Source organism: Tenrec ecaudatus, chromosome 10 (assembly GCF_050624435.1).
Source record: "Tenrec ecaudatus isolate mTenEca1 chromosome 10, mTenEca1.hap1, whole genome shotgun sequence".
In the NCBI taxonomy this organism is placed as follows: domain Eukaryota; kingdom Metazoa; phylum Chordata; class Mammalia; order Afrosoricida; family Tenrecidae; genus Tenrec; species Tenrec ecaudatus.
This window is the reverse complement of record NC_134539.1, coordinates 42274944-42296875: the sequence shown is the minus strand read 5'-3', so window position 1 is coordinate 42296875 and position 21932 is coordinate 42274944. Positions and strand designations below refer to the sequence as shown.

The following is a 21932-nucleotide window of genomic DNA, read 5'->3' as shown; positions in this document are numbered from 1 at the left end:
TCCTGGCTGAGGACCTGCTTGCGCACCCCGTGGGAATGCTGCTCTGACCATACAGCGAGGAGACGTGTTTGACAAGGACGAGGGAGGCTGCGATCCTGCCCCAGCGCCAGCATAGCCAGAGTCACAGTGGGGACACCATGTCCGACACCCTCCTTTCTCCCACGGACCCCAGCCACAGTCCTCAGACAACAATGCTTATTCTGGTGCAAGCAATGGTCGGCAAAACAGTCCAAACTCGTGGGGCTGCAGGGCCGGCTCAGGAGCACTCTGTCAGGAGCACTCCGTCAGGAGCAGGGACTGCCGGAGGGGACCGCAGTCTTTGATGCCTTTATAGGGCCTTTGACAACTTGCAGACTGTCTGCAGCAGAAGAACGGGGGAAGCGCTTCTACCTGGGAGGGGACACATTCTGGAGGGAGCAGGAGGGGCACAGAGCTGACAACGTTTAGGAGATTGTCATCATGTGAATCAATGTGCACTTGGAGTCCCTGGCTGGTGCAAATGGAAGGTTTGAGGCTGGAATCCATGCTGCCTCGGAAGAAAGGCCTGGTAATAAGCGCTTTCCAGAGAAACCAGCCATGGCAGGCCCTGTGGCGGACAGTGATGCTCGGACACATGCGGCTTCCCTGCGAATGGACTTTGACAAGACAGCAACTGGCGGGAATTTGCTCCCAGGCAGGGGAACCTGGACCACTCTGCGATGCGGTATTCACTCTCAGCTTGCTGGGAGCCACAGGACTTGATCATCCTGTTATGCAAAAAAGGCTGTCAGCCATATTTCCTGGGCTTTAGCTCTTTTGGGGCAAACTACCTGGGACAGGCCACGGGACTCCTCTGATCTGCAGTTTCCCTCGTATTCGGATGGGCTCTGTGAGCAAGGCAGAGGTTGAAGTTCTTTTCGTACCAAGATAAGCAGATTTCTTCTTTTTTTAAAAAAATCATTTTATTGGGGACTCCTACAGCTCTTATCACAATCCATACATACATCCACTGTGTCGAGCACATTTGTACATTTGCTGCCCTCATCCTTCTCAAAACATTTGCTCTCCACTTAAGCCCTTGGTATTAGCTCCTCATTTTCCCCTTTCCTTCCCCATTCCCCTCCCTTATGAACCCTTGATAATTTATAAGTTATTATTATTTTGTCATGCCTTACACTATCCTACGTCTCCCTTCACCCACTTTTCTGTTGTCCGTTCCCCAGGGAGGAGATTATATGTAGATCCTTTTAATTGGTTAACCAGATTTCTTTTCACCAGAAAGTGCCATTAGCCAGGCCGAGGCTGCGAGAATGTTCTGTTGTTTGAGCTCTGCACTTCTGCTCGGAAATGACCCAAAGGCTGGGATCACGACGTGGGTGCATGGAATGACAGGGTGTGGCCAGGTTATGCTGTGGAAATGCATGTCTGACAGAGGTTTTATCATCTGGGTGTAAGAGATAACTCTTCAATTGATGAGCTTTGTTTTGGTGTTTGGCTGTTGTTGTTCTTGAGCCAGCATGTTTTTCAAGTGCCTTCTAGATCAAATATTTGAGCATGAAAGACTTTCCCAAACTGGCACTTCGCTGCATCTGTGTGTGGTTAGTTTCAAGGGAACCTGAAAGTGCCTCTGTGGCTGTGACCTCTTCCACTTGCCCTCGTGATTGCTGGGCTGCGCTTCACAACTGACGCCTTTTACCTTTCTCTGCTCCCCACCGAGTTGGCAGATTGCATGTTCAGAAAGGTCAGTGGGGTACTTCTCCAGCGGGGGTGTGATAGCATGGTGTCCCCTTTGGGGAGGCAGGAACCCCCACCCTCCCTGGCAGAGACTTCTGTGGGTGAACAGGCAGGCTTCTCCAGGTCCAGGCTGTGCTCCAGGTGGCACAAGTTGGCTGGCTGCAACCTGTACATTCATTTCTGATTAGCAGCCAGGCGGGGCCGAGGTCACAAGCACAGCCTGATAAGAGCAGCATGAATTTCAGAAGAAAGTTTTACAGGAAGGGCACTGTCCATCGGGGAATGGACAGGACCGTGACAAGACAAGATAACATCAACACATGCAGCCTACCTGGAGGGCAGCGGGCAGGCACATGGCGAAAAGAAACTTGGGAATGCGTGTGGTTGATTTCTTCCTTATTTTAAACCCTTTCTAGGATGAGCGAGGAGAAGGTCGACAGAGCTGAGCCTCGGTTTCACATTCCACGAGTCACACACATTTCTGGTCTCCACTCACGCAGTGCAGTTCTGCCAATGAACCCTCACTTAGTCCAGTTTCTCCCAGCGTCTCTCCCCTGTTTCCACGCCTCCTCCTTTCCCAAGCCTCCGAGCTTTTGTCCTTGGGCAAATGCTGTTCTTTTGATCTTCAGGGGTCTATCATTCCAGCATGGTGGGGAGTTCAGTTCCAGCCCTGAAGGTTGACTGAGGAACTATAGTTTTGGGGTCCCACCAGTCTTTGTCTGACCCGAAAGACTGGTATCTTTTATGACTTGAGTTTTGTTCCACATTTCTCTCCCACATGGTGCAGCAACTTCTGATAGGGTGCTTGACAGAGTAGTTGGTAGTGGCAGCTGGGCACCGTCTAGTTCTTCTGGTCTGGGGTTGTGGAGAGTAATGTTTGCTTGTCTGTTAGCCCATTGGGTTGTTTGCAAGTCTTTCAAGCTTCATTACTCTTCTTTCCTGTGATGGGAAGAGACCAATAGTTGTATCTTAGATGGTTGCTCATGCATGAGCTTTTAAGACCCAACTTGCTGCTCATCAAAGTAGGATGTTGAACCTGGCCTTCATAGACTATGCTGTGCCAATTGACCTTGGTGTCCCCTGAGACGATGGTCCTCATCTTCAGAGCCCAGCAACTCACCCTTTAAAGGGGGTTTGTTATGTGTAAGACATTTTCATAACTTTTCCACCTGTATGCTCTTCCACCTTCATGGGCATAATTGCAGCTGAGATAGAATGCTCTTGATTTCTGACTATGTCAAAACCACTTAGAAGCCACACTAGCTAATATTTATTGAATGCCAATTCCTTCTTGGCCACATTCCCTGTACATTTACACGGATTAGCTCATTAATTTTTACTACAAACTTGTTAAGGAAGACATCCCTGTTATTCTCATTTAGCAAATGATTAAGCTAAGGCCCAGAGACGATGGATAACTTGTGAATAAGCAACAGGGTGGTTCCGCCGTTCAGTGGTCAGGACTGGGATTTGAACCAGTCCCTCGGTTTCATTTGGTTCTTTCGCAGTTCACACGGCAGTTTCAAGAGCAGGCATGTTTCCACTCATGGGACAAGTACAGAAGGAGTCCAGCTAATGCAGATAAGCATATTTCAGGCCAAAAGACAAGCAGAAAGGAACACAGTGAATCCAACCCCTTTGGCACAACTCCCAGACTTTTCCTGAGCTGGCCCTGGCCAACCTTTCTACCCACTCACTGCCATTTTCCACTAAACTGCTTTGCTAGGCTCCAGCCCCCATGAGGAACTTGGTCTGTACAGGCCTTGTTTTGCTCTCTCTGTGCTTTTATCCGTTGGCATGCCTGGAAAAAAGCCTCAACTTTTTAGCCATCGCACAAATTTCAGCTCCTTTTGGAAAACTTTCTCTGATTTTCAGCTTGCATTGTGGCTCATGGGTACTTCCTTTCCACCCAGCCTACACCTTCTTCTGGCTTGTTTCAAATGATCCTGTGGCTGGCTCGCTGTGTCTCCCCACGCGGGTGTGAGTTCTCTCGAAGCATGGGAAGGCTCTCACACAAGGACTCGGACATAGTTGGAGCTCCATAAAGGTTTGTTGGGAAACCTCCCAGAGCAATGGTGAAGCACTTCCAGGTAACTTCAGGCATTCGGAGACTTCTATTCTGGTTTATGCAAAGAACTTCACTTTTCAGTGCTGTCATTGTGAGAATTTTCTTAATCCTTTCTCTTAAATTGACTCTAAATTGTGGCTATGTCATAAGTGTCTGGCTTTTTGATGACGACAAGGAACTATGAACTGACCACTAGTGATGAGAAAACGTGCACACAGGCCCCTGGGTCAGGGATGCAGGTGGAACCTGTAAAGGATCTATAGTTCCTGCCCTTGATACAAATGGACTTTGGAATTTTTGACACAACTAATGAGCATCTGGGGTTTTTAAACAGTCATTTGTGAATAACTTAATTACAACCTACAACAAACCAAAACAAAGCTTACTGCCATAGAGTTGATTCCACAGGATAGAACTGCCCAGTGCCCTAGATTGTAACTCTTTTTGTGTGTGTTGTAGGGGGATGATAACTCTTTAGGGGACTAGAAAGCCTTGTCTTTCTCCCACGGAGTGGCTGGTGGTACGGAACTGCTGGCCTTTAGGTTAGCAGCCCAACGCACAACCACTACGCCATCAGACTTCCTATGACAGATGCCATCAGACTTCTATGACACATGCACAAACCTCTTGTTTAACTGAAGGGTTCAAGTTGCGATTAATGACAAATTCCGTCTTTCTTATAAGTGTCCCTCATCTCTCCCTACCCAAGTTGCTGACCTAGCACAAGATAGCTAGATCAGTGGCTCAGGCTACAGTTTTATGACCTCTCCTTTGTTCGGCATGTGTCATCTCTTGCTGCAATGAGTGACTAGCTCAGTTTCTCCCCCGCCCCCATGCTCCTTCTTCACACAAAGGCTCAGAACAGGCCCTCAATACATGATCGAGCTTGCCTCCTTGTCTTTACAGCTCAAGAGTACACTTTAGATAATGCGCTGTTCATGTGGCTGGGTAAAACTGGCTCGCTGCTGATCAAGGAAACACTTTTGAACCATTTATTTTTTCAAAATAACTTCTTAGTGTGTTTTCCTTTTTATTCAGAATCCCTGTCTTCTGAACTTTGGCCTTGGGAAAATGCTGCTCTTTGATCTGCAATTGTTGATTATTTTAAAGAGTATGCCCTCCTATTGTTCTCGTCCACCCGATCTATAGGAAAAGTTTACCTTGGATACAGCCATCAAATTAAATATAATTCAGAATAATACATTTGCTTGTCCATGGTTCAAGAGACTGTCAGGACTGCTGGTAAGTGGGTAAAAGCTAGGTAAAGTCAAAGCAATTTACACTTAATTGAATGGCTAAAATAAAAAGTACTGACAATAGCAAATGCTGACAAGGATGCTGAACAATTGGGATTCCCATATATTGCTGGTGGAAATGCAAAATGGAGCAACCATCCTAGAAAAAACTTAATCAATTTCTCATAAATTTAATTATTCATTTATCATATGATCCAGTAACCGCTCTCCTGAGTCTTTCTACCAGAGAAATGAAAACATACTCAAAGAGAAACCTGTATGTGAATGTTTATAACAGTTCTCTGCCTAACTCTCAGAAATTGGGAAAAAAATGCCCTTTAATTGATAAGTGGATTAGCAAACAGATAAAGTCATATAATGAAATGGCAATAAAAATGAACTACTGATGTATACAACCATTTGAATGAATTCCAGAAGCATTATGAACATGAAAGGAATCAATCTCAAAGGTTTTCATAGTGTGTCACTCACATGACATTCTTAAAAAAACAAACCATTATAGGGACGGAGAAGAGATATGGAGCTGGGGTAGGGGGAGGTTTTAGGAACTATGTGGGAGTTTTGAGAAAGAGAAAGATGTTCTGTATCCTCGTTGTGGTGGGATTAGTAATCTAGTTATGCGTTAGGATTCATAGAACTTCCCATTAAATTTATAATTAAAAATTATAAATAAAATATTTAAATCAAAAGTTTTCTAAAACTATATACCAAAAGGGAAAAGTGGGATACATTTTCTTCTCTGATTGTCCTTACTTAGTAATAAATTACCTAGTCATAATAAAAGATAACGTAAATAGTTGACTTTGAAGAACAGAGTTTTATTTTCTCACACATCTAGAAGTTGAAAGTCTACTTCAGGGGGTCAGCCACGTTGATTCTTTCTGTGGGGCTCTCTCCAGGTTCTGGTTACTGCTGACAACCCAATGCTAACATACTGCACTGGGAAAATCTGCTGTACAAGATCTCTTTCCAGAGCAAGGATGCCACTTGGAGGACTGAGAGGCACCTGACCCAAGTCATGAGGTATTTTCAATTGCCTCCTATGCATGTGAAGCTTAGAAAATGAATCCGGAGGCCCACAGATGAAATGATGCACTGGAATTGTGGTGATGTAAAGCATGCTGAGAGTACTGCGGGTCTTCAGAAATGCTCCTTAGAAGCAAGGATGATGAGACTGCATTTGACATGTGTTGGACATGTTATCAGAGTCCCTGGAAAAGGATATCGTGGTTGGCACGTAGAGGGTTGATGAAAAAGAAGACTCCCAACAAGATGAAAGGACACAGTGGCTGCAACAAGGAGCTCAAACGTAAGAACCAGTGTGAGGAGGGCCCAGGACAGAGCAGTGCTTTGCTCTGTTTCACAGTGTTGCTATGAATCAGGTCTACCTCCTCGTCACCTAGCAACAACAAAATGGCATCGCTTCTCGGCCTTTTGGCTAAGATCACCACTCTTATGATATCTGTCTTCCTCCTGTATGCCTGTCTCTGTTTCTATTCCACTCTTTTTATAAGACACCATTTAGAAGTGATTTAGTTTAGGGCCCATTCTATCCCAGCATTATTTCATTGACATAACAGAAGTACACTATGATTTCCAAGCAGAGACATATTTATAGGTATAGTAGTTTAGGGGTTCAACATAACTTTTGGGGGGATGAAATGCAATTCACAACAATAATTTTTTAAAATGAGGCATTCTCATACCTTGTTCATGAAAGTATATATTATTGTCAACTTTGGGGTGGGCAATCTAACCATATGTATAAAAACATAAAACCTATTGTATAATTTTACAATCACATTTTTTGTAAAGATAGTCTAAGTACTCTGGGTCAACCGTGCTCATGACTGCTTTTTTTTTCCCTCCAGATTATAAAAACCAAATTCAAGCTAAATGTCTAGTCATAGGGATCTGTTTCGAAATGATGATACCTATGTACACCAAAATTTTACATATACACTTAAAATAATGGTAAAAAATCTATATTTGTTGATATGTAAAACTGTCCATGATATATTATGTAATGAAAATAATTGCAGAAGCAGCATGTATTGTTATTGCTTTTAAAATGTAAAGTGTATGTCCATGGATGCACACGTAGTTAGTTACAGAAAACAAAACTGCATTAACAGAAGTCATCTCTGAGCACTGACCTGAAAGTGATTCTCACTTTCCTCTTTGTATTTTTTTCGCAGCCATTTTTTATTTACACTTTTGTTGTTACCTAAACGTTTGACTCTGAGCATGCATTATGTATTTAAATTTTCTATTTTCATTATTTTGTAACGTACATACAAAGTTTAAAGGCTTCCTTTTTTAAATTAAAAGATCAATTTATTCATGGCTCTTATAGCTCTTATAACAATCCCTATATCAATTGTATCAAGCATATTTTTACATATGTTGCTATCATTATTTTTCTAAACATGTTCTCTTGAGCCTTTGCTATCAGCTCCTCCTTTTTCCCTCCTCCCCTCCTTATAACCCCTTAATAAATTATAAATTATTATTATTTTCATATCTTACAATGACTGCTGTCTCCCTTCCCCCCATGGTTTCTGTTGTTTTTTTCCCCCTGGGAGGGAGGAGTGTGGTTATGTGTCAATCATTGTGATCAGTTTCCCCAGCCTCCCTTCCTCTCCCCACCTTCCCCCTACCTCATACTGGTAGTGACACTCTCATTCATGTTCCTGGATTGTGTGTGTTGTGAGCTCTTATTGCTTATCTGTACCTGTTCATATGGTCTGATCTAGCCTGAAGTGAAAGGCAAGACTGAGGTCATGATAGTGGGGGAGAGAGGAAGTGGGGGGAGCCTCAAGGAACCAGAGGAACATTGCTATACTACAGCCTGGTTGACTCATCCTTTCCTTGTGACCCTTCTGTCAGGGGACATCCCATTGTCTACAGATGGGTTTTGGGTCTCTGCTCTGGCCCACCTTATTCTCACCAATATGGTTTTTATCGGTTTGTTTGTTTTGGTCCTGTGGACACCTTATGATCCCACAGGCTGGTGTGCTTATTCCATGTGGGCTTCTTGCTTCTCTGCTAGATGGCTGCTTGTTTAACTTCAAGTCTTCCTTTAAGACCCCAGACATTATATCTTTTGATAGCCGGGTACCATCGCTTTCTTCACCACATTTGCTTATGCACTCATTTTGTCTTCGGTGATTATGCTGGGAGGGTGAGCATCACAGAATGCCAGGTTATTAGAACAAAGTGTCCTTGCATTGAGGGAGGGCTTGAGCAGAGGCCTGAAGTCCATCCTCTACTTCAGTGATTATAAAGGCTTCTTTTTAGGCTAGTATAAAAATGTTCCACATAAAGTAGATTTATTCAAATATGTGTTTCCCAAAGCTCAAGGTCCAAATACTATAAAGAGAATACTTGGCTGCATGTTTCTGGGACTGTGAAACGCCAGCTCCACTGTTTGACTTTTCAACCCTCACTGTGTGTGGCTAACAATCATTCTTCCACCTTTTTGTCATCTCTGGTAGTTATAAGTGCAATTCTTGGGCTGAATGACTATAATCTCAAGGCATTTCTGTGATTAAAAGTCAAATAATGCATCTCATTTAGCATAAAGTATAATTTACACATGGCATCTGGGGTGGGTAAAATTAAAAAGTTATTTATTACTAACTTTAGAAATTATGTCCTTTAGATTGATGATTTAAATATAACTGCTTGTCAAGCATCTGTTTTTAGAGTCAAATTACTATGACTCTACGGTTTCCTTAAAGACTCATAGTCTCACATTTCTGTTTGCCTTCCCATGCTTTTCAAAAATGAAGAGTGTGAAACTGCAAGCTGAATTTCCACTATATGATATTTTATTGGACACACTGGTGTTTTCATAGAAACAGAAGGTAGCCACCAAATTGTCTAAAGAAAAAAGAATTGACCTATCTGGCCACCATCTAATGAGCTTTAGTTTATTCTGAACTCTCTCTCCCATACAGTGCAGCTTCATTTGGGAGTGCTTTGTTGTCTCCCCAGCTGCCCACGTATTTTCTTGTCTCTTCCCCAACATTGCCATGATATCCACCCCAGTGAAATGCTCCCTTTGCTTATCTCCAAGGTTCGATTCAATAAACAAGTTGACTTGTATCAAACTTTGGGATCTTATGGTTTTGGATATGGTCTCATTTTCGTTCCCCAAAGAGAAGATTGCTCTGGACTCTTCCCTGTTCATTTTACTAGACTTTAATGCTGATGAGGGAAGTGGTGTCACTTTCAACCAGCTGTTGGAGAAAGATGAGGTTTTCTGGTCCCATATGATTTGCAGTCTTGGAAATGCTAAGGAGCAGTTCTACTCTGTCCTAATAGGATTCCTGTCCGCTAAAATTGACTTGATGTCAGGGGGTGGTAGGAGGAGGGTTGGTTGATAGAGGTGGCAATGCCTTTGATTGCTTTGAGACACAGGTTGTATTTAATTACAATTACCAGTACAAATCTAAAAAGAAAGTTACATCACTCTCTGTTCAACAGAAATTCAGGGTTCTGGCCTTCAGCATGGGAGCCTGATACAGAGATGATGGGTTGGCTAGATCGTAAATGAATTGTTCTAAGTCACTGCCTACTATACTCTGTGCTTGACTACTTAGACCAAGACATTCTCAAACTGCAAAATGCACCAGTCTCCTCTGACTCCCCCCACCCCCCTGACTTTCTAGCTTAGGAGCTAAAACCCAGAAGCTTACCAAGGTTGGGCAAATAGAGCAATTGAATAAAGCAAGCTGTTATCAAAAATAGAAATTAGTAAAAATGTGGGCAAAAAGACTGTAGCCTTTAGTGTAGATTACAACTCCATGTAAAGAAAACCCAAATGTTCACAACTGGACCAATGGACAACATCATGATCAATAGAGAAAGGATTGGAGTTGTCAAGGATTTCATTTTACTTAGATTCATAATCAATGCTCATGGAAGCAGCAATTAAGAAATCAAGTAATGGATTGCATTAGAAAAATCTTCTGTACAAGAGCGTGTTGACATACTTAAGAACACAGATGTCGCTTTGAGGATGAAGAAGTGGCATCTCAAGCCAGGGTAGTTTTAATCACCTCATATGCACGTGAACATTGGGCAATAAATAAAGAAGGCCTCAGAAGATTTGGCACATTTGAAATAAAGTGTTGAAGAAATTGATAGTACCACGAACTTACAGAAGAACAAGCAAATCAGCCTTAGATGGGAAGCAGTACAGCCAGGAAACTTTTAAGCAATAGGTGAGACTTTATTCTATGTATTTGGGACATGGTATAAAGTGAAAACGAGGAAGACCCTTAACGGAATGCATTGACTCGGTGGCTGCAGCAGTGGGCTCACATGTAGTAATAGCAAGGGCGGTGCAGGTGATGGTTCATTGTGCTGTACAGTCACTAGGAGTAGGAACCAACAATTCAACACTTAACAGAAACTAACAGGCAAAGGAGAAAGAGCATACTCCATCGACAGAGTTACGTGTCAGGGCTAGCCACTTGCTGTAGTGTGGGACTAGGCCTGTGTGATTAGATCTCTTTTCCATGGGAGAAAGAAAGACTTTCTTACAGTATTCCTAATTTTATTGACTAACTAAAATTCAATATCGATGCTCTTGGGCCTGAACCCTGTGTCTGAAAGCTGGATGTGGCTAATAGATGGCCAGTGTGGCATCTCTACTAGGCATTAAGATCTATGAGTTTCCAGAGTTCAAGGGCAAGGTCTAGAGAAAGGTTGTCCCTAAGTCAAGACCAGGGTGAACATAATCTCAGAAGTGGACAAGTTCACAGAACACTTTGAGGGCCATGTCTTCAGTGGCTCTGCTGTGTATTAGTGACAGAACAAATGCTGACCAAAAAACGGAGTGGAAGATAAACTGATCGCCTTTTTTAGATCTCGCAAGAGGCTATTGGGGTTCCTAGGCAATTCTAGGCGAGGGAGGGAATGTGGGAGAATTTGAAAGAGATATTGAACTTCCAGAGAATAAGCAGGTGGGGATTTGAGTGATTTAATAGGGAATTTAAAATATTTGAACTCCAGGATGGTGAAGTAGTTCTGGTTATTTTAACAGAATACATGAACTTAAAAATCTACTAATTAGAATTTTAGAAAGGGATATTTATTAAGTTATTGTTAGATATTGAAAAACAGTTATATTACTGCTGGGGTTGAAGTAAGAACAGTAAGGTAACAATTGGTAATAGTAATGATAGATGCTACCATTTCTTGAACTTAGCGTATGGCACTTACAGTCCTGAGTGTTTCACAAGCACAGACTCATCTAAGGCTCACTGTGAGGTAAGCACTATCATTCACTGCATTTGACAGACATGTGAACAGAGATAAAGAGAGGGGATGGAACACACCCAAGGACACATAGCCATGTTCTCCAAAGAGGAGGAATGCAACAGAAGACTGGCCAATTAGGGAGGTTTGAATGTACATAAAGTAATTTCACTTAGCAGCAGACTCCTAGAGTTGGCTTAAAATCCTCTCACTTTATTTTATTTTATAATTTATAGACCTACTGAACTAGACCTAGTCCGTAGAGCACGAACCTGTTCCCGCTGCCTTCAGCATCTTCACCTCTCTTCTGTTCTTTGCTGATGTGCATTCGCGTTTTAAAATGTACTAGGGCTTACTCTTTCCGTATGGTAGCTTATGGTCTGCCTTTAGCTGTTGCAAACAAACTGCTCCCATATCTTTTTCTTTTTTTCCCCTTCATAGCTTATTTTCAACTCCTTGTTTTCAAAACCATATTTATTAGTTCACAAACAGCGTGTGTTTATCCTACACATTTTGAGAATATAAACATGTAAGGAAAGAAAAACACTCCTAATGCCCAACATCCACAGAAAGAAACCAATGTTAACATTAGGTGAACTTCTTCCTAGTCTTCTCTACGCACATATATTCAATTAAAAAGATGATGAAATGTATTCTATTGATTAATACTAATGGTATTTATGTATAACTATAGCTTTGGTTTCATTTTTATTTTATTTTATTTGCCATGTTTCCCTGTTCACAATACAAACCAGGCACAGACAGGGAATGGGTGGAGGTGCATACAGGGCCCTTGCTTTGCCTCCTTTTTCTATACAGTCAGTGCAAGAGCACAGCGTGTGGGAAGCACACAGAGGTATTCTTTTTTATGCTTAATGTAACTGCTGTACTGGTCACCACTTTGACAGAGCAGTAATCTGGGAACTACATGTCCACTCACACGCTTAGCCTAGTGACTTTGAGCTGCCTGGACAGTAGCCCAGGTAGGCATGTAATTTTCTACTCGAAACAATATGTTTTCTCTTTGGAAAACAAGCCCTATATGTACTGAGTTCCACCGAGTTGTCTCCGTAGAACACACTACTTCCCAAAGATCTAGCACATTCACGATGGGAACCAAGGGCGAGAGTAGGCTTAGAAACTAGACCCTAGAGATGAAAGAGGAGATGTTCTCACTAAGATGTCTCTTAGGTACATGCATCTCAACTTCCCACTCACAAAAATCTGCTCAATAGCTAACACTTTAGACCACAGTGTTGGCATTAAGTTACATACACCTCACAACAAGTGTCGCCTAGATCCATTAGGTAAGCCAACAGAATGACTAACTCTGCTCTTAGTACCTAAAGTCTCACAGTATCACTTAGAAGTAGAAAGAAATCTTATCCTCTACCCCTAAGTTATTATAACAGATCAGTTTTTAAAATGTTAACAAAGGGGGGAAATCCTTGGAAATATATTATCAGAGGGAATGCAGGGACAGTATTAAACAAGTGTGTTAAGCTGATGCTTAGTCAACTTCTTCCAGGCCTCGAGAGGAGGTGGGGGGGCATTTCTTCAGTGACGGCAGCAGTTGTATCCTCAGCAGTAGGCTTAACTTGATCATTCTGTAGATCTGGTTAGCATGTGTCTGGGGATCTTTCAGACTGAAGTCAAAGGGGAGCAGCATGGTCTCATTAAGTGGGATCACCAGATTCTTCACGGACTTCTTCTATTTAGCCTTAGCCTTCTTTCATCCACAAGCTCCACCATGATGGAGCTGTCATGATTTATCTCCAGGTGTTTCTTGGCAGCCAGGTAGACCATGGTTGAGTTGTCTCACAGAACTTGGGTCTTCATGATCCTCTCCATATCTGCTGTCCAGCCTCATGTGCTTGTGACAGTGTACCACACAGGCATGACTAATCTGTTTAATACAACCACATTTTCCGCTATTTTTCTCCAAGATGTCCTTCATGATTTTGCAGAGGTTTTGAACTTGGTCTTCTTATCCCCTGCTTCTTTTGCTCCTCTTTGTCTTCTGGCAGTTCTATGCCCTCTTTGGTGATGGACACTAAAGTCTTACCCTTGGACTCCTTCAGCTGCTGGACGCAGTGCTCTTCAATGATAGACTCGATCCTAAAGCTCTCATCTCTAAGCTGTGCTTCCCGGGGTGCTTAACACAGGCCAAGTAAGCCCCCTGGTCCTTGGTTTCCCTGGTGATGCAGTAGATGTGTTTCTGGTACTCCTACATCCTGGGGCCATAGTCCTGGAGAGAAACCATCTCGATCCTTTGGCAGATGAGTAGTCACGTAACCCCTCTGAAAGGTTCTTCCAATGTGGGGAGTCTTCATGCATTCCATGCTTAATGCTTTTGGAGAACTGCTTGTAAATTTTCTTAGAGTTCTCTTTATCTTTGGCCAGCTCGGTGAAGAGTTGTAAGGACTTCTTGACCAAGTTCCTGATGACTTTTGGAATTTTGCTTGGCTGCAGCATCTCCTGGACTTCTAGCTGTCCTTCAACTGAGAAGTGTCTCATTCCCAGGTGGTCTTCTCAGTCATTGGTCAAGAACTTTCTGTATTCTTCATTGGTAATGCCACCAGGATTTCTGGTCCAGATGGGCTTGGTTTTGCTGCAGACCTTCTGCTCATTGGACTTCTCTCCGATGTTCCTTTTCTTCTTGTCCCCATCCTCCTCTTCCTCTGAACCCACATATTCTATTTCAGACTTGTCACCAGGCTCCATTTCTTCCTCTCTCCTTCCCTTCCTCTTCTGCAGCCTCATCGTCACTCACTTCTTTATCTTGTTCTTTCTCTGAAAAGAGAGTCATTGGGTGGACAATAAACTGAGAGTGCTTCTTCATCGTCTCCTTCATTCTCCTCTCTTCCACATTCTCAGGCTGGTCCTCTTCCAGATGCAAGATAACCTTCGTCTCACGACCTTTTTCAGTCCTCACTCTACGACCCTCCTGCTGAAGACTCCCAGGCTCACCACTCATCATTGTTGGGTTGGGTGACCACTGTCACTTTCTTAGGCATCAAGTAGGCTGAGTAGAAGCCCATGCCAAACTGGCTGGTCATGGAGGTGTCAGCCCTGGCCTGAAGACCTCCATGCAGTCCTTGGTGCTCGACTTGGCTATGGTGCCAAGTTTGTTGATCAAGTTGTACTTGGCCATTTGGGTGTTGGTATCCACAATGGTCAGGGTCTGGTCCTGCTTGCTGGGAATGAAATTCATGTGTAGTTCTTTCCCTGAGTCCAGCTTGCTGGGGTCAGTCAGGCTTCCATATTGGATTTTGTCCAGAATATATGAGGAATAGGATATTAGCTGACTAAGGAAGACCTCTAGGTTGGAATGGAAAGTGTGGCTGTTGAGGGACAAGAGCTGGGCAATCTTGGCCTACAAGGTGAATGTCTCCGCCCCTCACCCTCCATGGCCTGGTCCTGAGGCTGGGTCTCCTCGGTCATCTTGATAAAGGGCCTGGTGGCTCTGAAAAGCAACAGCAGCAAGATACAGGAGAAAGTCTAACTTTGCTTTCTTATTTAATCATCAGCATTATGAGCAGTCACCCAGATCACAACTCTTAGAAGACAGTTTATTTTTATTTCTGTAGTATACTATCCCATGAATTTTTCACATTTTAATCTAGAATTTTCATGCTGTTGGATGATTAAATATTTTTCAACATTCACTTTTTGGGATCATATACTGACAAATAGTCTTTTAAAAAATAATTTTATTGGGGCTTGTACAACTCATCACAACCCACACATCCATCCATTGTGTCAAGCACATTTGTACATTTATTACCATCATCATTCTCAAAACATTTGCTTTCTACTTGAGCCTTTGGTATCAGCTCATTTCCCCCCTCCCTCCCTGTTACTCCCCTCATGAACCCTTGATAATTTATAAATTATTATTATTTTGTCATGTTTTACTGTCTGACGCCTCCCTTCACCCACTTTTCTGCTGTCTTTCCCCCAGGGAGGGGATTATATGTAGATCCTTGTGATCAGTTCCCCCTTTATGTCCCTGATATCACTTCTCTCGTTATTGGTCCTGAGGGCCTTATCTGTCCTGGATTTCCTGTCTGAAAAATATTCTTGAATATATATCTTTGACTATACCTTTGGTATTTGCTTAGGATAAATTTCCACAAGTCAAATTAGTGACAATCCTTGATAACCAAAACCAAGCCAATAATCATTGTTGGTGATTGGATTCTGATTCATAGCAACCTTGTAAATCTTTTGATCCCTATTATTACAGTCTTGTCAGAAATGGTAGGCTAATTTGCAGGCCATTGGTATGCTCAGTTTGTATGACCTTCATTATGACAACCTTTCCCCCTTTCACTCACTTCCCACTTAATTTGCCTTAGATGTCTCAACATGAGACTCCTAGTTCAGCGCTATTCTCTTGTCCTAGCACTGTGTCTGGAGCTTCCCACGGCCAGCAGTGAGTAGACGGATTAGAGACTTCCTGTTCATCTCTGGTAAATAGTGGAGCCAGGCAAGTGAAAACCTGGGGTCCGTTTTGTGGGAAGCTCCGGGCCTCAGAGAATGAAGCCCATTCTCTACTAATTTATATCCTTGTCAGTGGGATCAGAAGGCAGGTGTCCATTGATCCTTGGACACATATGTTATCAGAAGCCTGGAAAAAAGATAGGGAAAGAAAAGGATGTCCCTGTAGTGTGGCCATAGCACATCTCTACACCTCGCCTCTACACCTTTGTGGAGGAGAGAAGCTTTAGTCTATTTTGTCAGTTTTAGAAACCATGTCGGGTATAAACTACAAAACCAAAGTTGCTGCCACTGAATTGATGCCAACACAGAGCGACCTAACACACCACAGTAGAGCTGCCCCTGTCAGTTTCTGAGACAAACTCTCTATGGCAGTAGAAAGACAATTCTTTCTCCCCAGGAGCAGCTGGTGGATTCAAACTACTGACCTTCTGGTTAGCAGCTCAACACTCAACCACTATGCCCAACCACAAGTCAATCAACTCAAGACCACTGTGGAGGGCGAGTAAGGGAAAACCTAACTTCAAAGAATCCTCCAAAAACCCTGAAGGGAGAGGAAAAGAGAGGCTTGACTCTTTAGAGGCCTAAGGGAAAAAATGGAAATCTGGAATATATCCTAGGATTTTTATATTTCCTAAGAGAGTTATTACTCTCTTCTTAATATGTTGAAAAGAAGACACGTTCCTGGTTAAGAAACAAAAACAGTTTTTCATTCCAGAAGTCACGGTCAGGAATATGGATTCTTTAACGAGTGTCAAAAAAAAAAAAAGCACTCTGAATAAGGAGAGAAGAATGCAGTTACATCACTTTTGTGACAATAAATGCCTGCTTTCATTTAATCCCCAGAGTCTAATTATTTTCTGCTTAAACTTTAGGATTCTGATTGCTCTTTGAGCCAATAATTGCTATTGGAACAGAATTGGGTATACTATTTTCTAATTTAGCTTGGATACTTAAAAACATCTTTATTTTATTTCTCTGTTTCATACCTTTCCATCCAATGTGGGAAGTAGTTTCTGAATCTCTTCTCTGTCCTTGTTTGATTCTAGATTAATAGTATAACAGAATTTATTTAATCCCCTCCACCTCACAATGTCCAGTCTAAAGAAGTCTCCACCAAGTTTTCTCTTGCTCCTATTTCATTTCAAGACCATTTTTAAAAGAAGGACAGGGGTGGAAACATGAGGAAGAGTTTTCAAGCAATGGGACCTACATGAGCAGTGGTGAGACATGGGATCGGGGAAGTTGGGATGGGGAATGGAAGAGAGTGGGGAGAGGGGGGTAGATAGACACTGAGGCTGTTACCCACAGGTATTAAGCAGGGCAACCTTTCAGGACAGAGAGGAACTTCAAGGGGTTTCCAAGGTTTATGTCTCCTCTATCGCCCTCAGAGCAGCTGGTGGGGTGCAACCACTGACCTGTAGGTGAATAACCCAAAGCTGAACCCTCTTTGTTCCCAGTGGGTTTAGAGTCAGCTAGGCGCTAGAGCAGCTGTTCTCAACCTGTGGGTTGCAACCCCTTTGGGGGTCAAACGACCCTTTCACAGGGGTCACCCGATTCATAACAGTAGCAAAATGACAGTGATAAAGGAGCAGCAGAAATAATTTTATAGTGGGGGGGTCACCACCACATGAGGAACTGTATGAAAGGGTCGCGGCCTGAGGAAGGTTGAGAACACTGCTTTAGAATCTTCACATGTCACGCTTCCTAAGGACTTTGAAGACCTCTCAAGGAATTTGAAGATAGCAACATGTTTGAAGGGGGGAAATGATATAATCAGATAGATTTTGTTTGTTCTGCTTTTTTTTAATATGAAAACCACTGCATTTGCAGAAATGCAGACGGCTAGGAGGGAGAGGGAACTAGAGGCAGTGATAACAGTGTGGAGGTTACTATAGAACAGAAACCCAGATGTTTTGTCCTGGACTAGGGTGGCGTGCATGGAGAGTAAGGAGCTGATTTCTGAGACATTTGGGAGGGGCAATTGCCCTGACCTGGAAGCTTATTAGATTAAGAGTAGAAAGACGAGGACAGAGAGATGAAAAAAAATCTCAGCAAGACGGACTTGGATTTCCTATAGTCATTGAGTAGAGGATGCTACCGTGGAATGATATTAAAAACAAAAGGCAGGTAGAGGTAGGAGATTTAAGGAGATGAGAACAAATTTGGTTTGGGATCTGCTCACAGAATCTCCTGCTCAGGGGTGTGCTGCTAGATGTTAAGTGGCTCTGCAGGGAAAAACAACAACAAAACGCACCCTAATTTGTTGTGTTTACAGATTTCCAGGGTGAGGATACTCTCACCATGGACCAATTTTAAGCTAGCCACGCAGGAAGTCATGTATTGTGGAACTGGGTAGAAACAGATCCCATTAATTCTCCCGAGGCTGTCAGCCAGCTCCTGCTCACCCCTGGCTCTGAATCCACTGGGCATTGGTAAGCACAGTCCTGGGGCTCGGTAAAGAGAAGAGGGCTGGAGACACAGGTTTTACATGGGAGCCAAGGCAGTGGAAATAATTTCTAGGTGAGCATGTAGGAACGAGAAGAGAAACCAGTATGGACGAAGATACAAAGAGAGTGGAGTCAGAAAGGGAGCAGATTCCTGAAATGGAAGAGAACTAGTTTCAAGAAGGAGGGTGCAGTTAATAGTGTCAGATACCCAAGATCCGGCAGCCCGAGGACTTAAAGGAGGGCATCAGCAGCACTGCCAACTCCAAGGTCTTTCTTTGTGTCTGAAATATTTTCTCCATTTCAAACTGTTTTGTAACTAGAGGAGAGCCTGTTTCTCCGTCTTTTGTTTTATGAAGGCCATTCGTTAATTTTGACAGCACAGATTCGGAGTGGAGTGGGCAGACACGGGCTGTAATGGCCTGGGGGATGGGTGCTTATTAAATCTTTCAAGCAGTTTGGCTCTTAAGGAAAGGAGAACTTGAGGGGAGGCAGTTTGAAAGGATGGCCTAAAAATAAAGAATGATAACTTATTGATTCACTAGTATTCAGGGGAATAGATCTGTCTATAACCCACGTTAACGCCTGGATCCCAGTGACAGAACAAGCATCTGACCCAAGTCCAGAAGCAGTAATTGTTTGGAATCTCCTGCTGATGTGCCAATAGGAAAAGCATGGATACAAAGGATGATCGCGTTGGTCCAATTAAACAGACTTGAACTTGCAGATATCAAGAGTCCGTGTCATGCATGGGCTACTCCACAGATGGTGACTCCTTGAACTGTTTTTTTCTTTTTAATCATTTCATTGGGGGCTCATACAACTCTTATCACAATCCATACATACATCCATTGTGTCAAGCACATTTGTACATTTGTTGCCATTATCATTTTCAAAACATTTTCTTTCTACTTGAGTCCTTGGTATCAGGTCCTCATTCTACTGCCCTCCCTCATGAGCCCTTGATAATTTATAAATTATTATTTTTTCATGTCTTACACTGACCGATGTTTCCCTTCACCCACTTTTCTGTTGTCCATCTCCCAGAGAGGGGGTTATATGTAGATCATTGTGATCGGTTCCCCCTTCCACCCCCACCCCCCCATCGTCCCCTTCCCTTCCTGGTATCGATACTTTCATTATTGATCCTGAGGGGTTTTATCTGTCCTGGATTCCCTGTGTTTCCAGCTCTTATCTGTACCAGTGTACATTCTCTGGTCTAGCCAGATTTGTAAGGTAGAATTGGGGTCATGATAGTGGGGTGGGAGGGAGCACTAAAAAACTAGAGGAAAATTGTGTTTTATGTGTGCTATACTGCACCCTGATAACTTTTTAAAATTTTAACATTGATTGCTTGATGTTTCTTTGACTAATCATGTATTAGAATTAAGCTGACCCAGATATGAACTTTAGGTTTTAAAGAAATTGCTCCTTATAGGAAAAAAAGAATTATTATCCCTTTCTTACACTTTACAGATATTTCTCTCCAAGAATCAAGATTCCAGCTACAGGTTATCTTAATCATAACAAATTCATTTGAAGAATTATTTTTATTTCTTTGTTATTCTCATTTGACATCTATACTTAATTTTCCCATGGTGCATGCAAACCAACAAATACATGTGTAATGAAAATTACTTGTAAAAATATGAGGGGCTACCCCCCAAAACTGGATGAGATGTGAGGGGGATAGTGCATTTGGAGTTCATTCCACTCCACCAGGTCAGACTGTTATTCAGGCTTTCTAATTTAGAGGTTCTGAGAAAATTACATAACAGTGTGCAACAAAAAAAGGCCTGATTTGTGGCAGATGGGGGTCAGGTTTTGCCACCACCGCAACGCACCTGCTCACGCAGCCATCAGGTGTACCAGATTTCGGCAAAAAACAGCATGCCTTTCTTGCCCCATGTATCTTTCTCACCTGACCTCACTCTGGGTGACTTCTTTTTGTGTCCATGAATGAAGAGGGACATGAAAGGACAGTGGTTTGACAACATAAAAGAGGTGGAGAAAAAAAAGAGGAAGGTGCAGTCAGCCATCCACAGAGATGAGTTTGAAAAATGTTTCCAAGAATGGGATCGCAGATTTGACAAATGTATTAAGTATAATGGAGAGTACTTGGAAGGTGATAAAGTTGTTTTATAAAAAATATTAAATACATAGCTTTGAAAAAATTCATTTTGGGGGTGTCAATATCTATCTATACATATACATAAACATGCATACATATACTGTTAATGGTTTGTATAAATTCAAATAACTTTCACTCCACATGGGAAACAACCTTCAAGCAGTGCTTTTTCGGTAATATTTAATTTGAACATCTCAGTGGGAATGAAAACAGTCCGCTTCTCTGTAGTGACCCAACCTTCAGCAGGGTCTTGAAGAATACAGCTGCCTGAAAGTTGATTCTGGAATCTCACTATGCCACAGCCGTCTCAGAATCAAGCCTACAGCCACCCTTACAGCGTTTTATATGATTTGCTTCTACAGAAAAAGAGCAGCAAAAAAGCTTTTCCTACGCATTTGGGGACATGCCCTCCTAGGGCAGGAAGGTGGATGTTGGCATTGATGGCTACAGGAATCAACGCTGTTGCCGCCTTTGGGTGTCACTGAGGAGCCACCGTGCACCACAGAAGGAAACCCTGTCTGTCCTGCGCCAGCCTCACCATGACGCCTGCGCGTAAGCCCATTGTTGCAGCCCCCTGTCCGTTCATCCTGTCGAGGGCCTGCCTCTCTTTCCCTACAGCAACTGCCCCTGGGGTTTCCAGGACGGTAATCTTTACAGAAGCAAATCACCATGTCTTTTTCCCTTGGAGCAGCTGGTAGATTCGAATCAGTGGTTGTCTTCTCTCTGTGGCTTTCATTTTCCTCCAAAGCTTGCCTTCCTTCTTAGAAACCTATCTTTGATTCCCACACAGCCTGTTTACCCATTAGACGTTAGAATCTGGAATTAAAGTCCTTACCACCCAAGGGATTCTTTATTTAATAGGGGTGCTCTTAGCCTTTAAGTTCCTAGAAGAAGGATTTGGGTAGTGGAATTTTCAGCATGGCCCTGGGTAGTAGGGGGCTTCAACTCTCAATCATCACTCTTTGATATCACACAAGCATGGTGACCTCTTCTGGGAGCTTCCCTTTATCAATGGTGAGTCAGTGAGATAGATCCCTCTTAGTTTTTTGCTAGCCCCACAGTTTGGAGTTTGGTGTGGGAAAAACTTTAGTCTATGGCTAGTACAAAAAATGACCTTATGAGTCAGCTAACAACACTGCTCTGCTTATTGTGCCATTCTTCCAAGAAGCTCAAAGGTTTCCACAAAAATTGATATCAAACTACTCTGTGTGGCAGGTGACACTCACTCACTGCCATTGAGTTGATTCAGACTCAGAGTGGCCCTGGAGTACAGAGAACAACTGCCCCTCTGAATTTCTGAGACTAACTTTACGGGAGTAGAAAACCTGGTTTTTCTCTTGAGGAGTAGCTGCTGGTTTCAAGCTGTTGACCTTGAGGTTAGCAGGCCATGAGCAGGCAAGCACTGAATCACTTGGGCATAGTCTTCGAATTTTATAGACAAAGAAACAGAGTCAGAGACACATTACCCAAATTTTTGATCATGTGATTTGGCCAAATTTCATTCCAGAGACTGATGTCTTGACCAGGGCTTGACCCATGCAAGA

General features: G+C 42.9%; 1 non-coding gene and 1 pseudogene across 1 annotated transcript; both read right to left on the bottom strand.

The window, feature by feature from the left end:
- Positions 1 to 12032: 12032 nt before the first annotated feature.
- On the bottom strand, positions 12033 to 12166 carry LOC142460607 (small nucleolar RNA SNORA51). Its single transcript, XR_012786782.1, has one exon. It is a non-coding gene; the product is annotated as a small nucleolar RNA SNORA51 (small nucleolar RNA).
- A 655-nt stretch (positions 12167 to 12821) lies between these two features.
- LOC142458501 (heat shock protein HSP 90-alpha pseudogene) lies at positions 12822 to 14751 on the bottom strand (annotated as a pseudogene).
- Positions 14752 to 21932: the final 7181 nt, after the last annotated feature.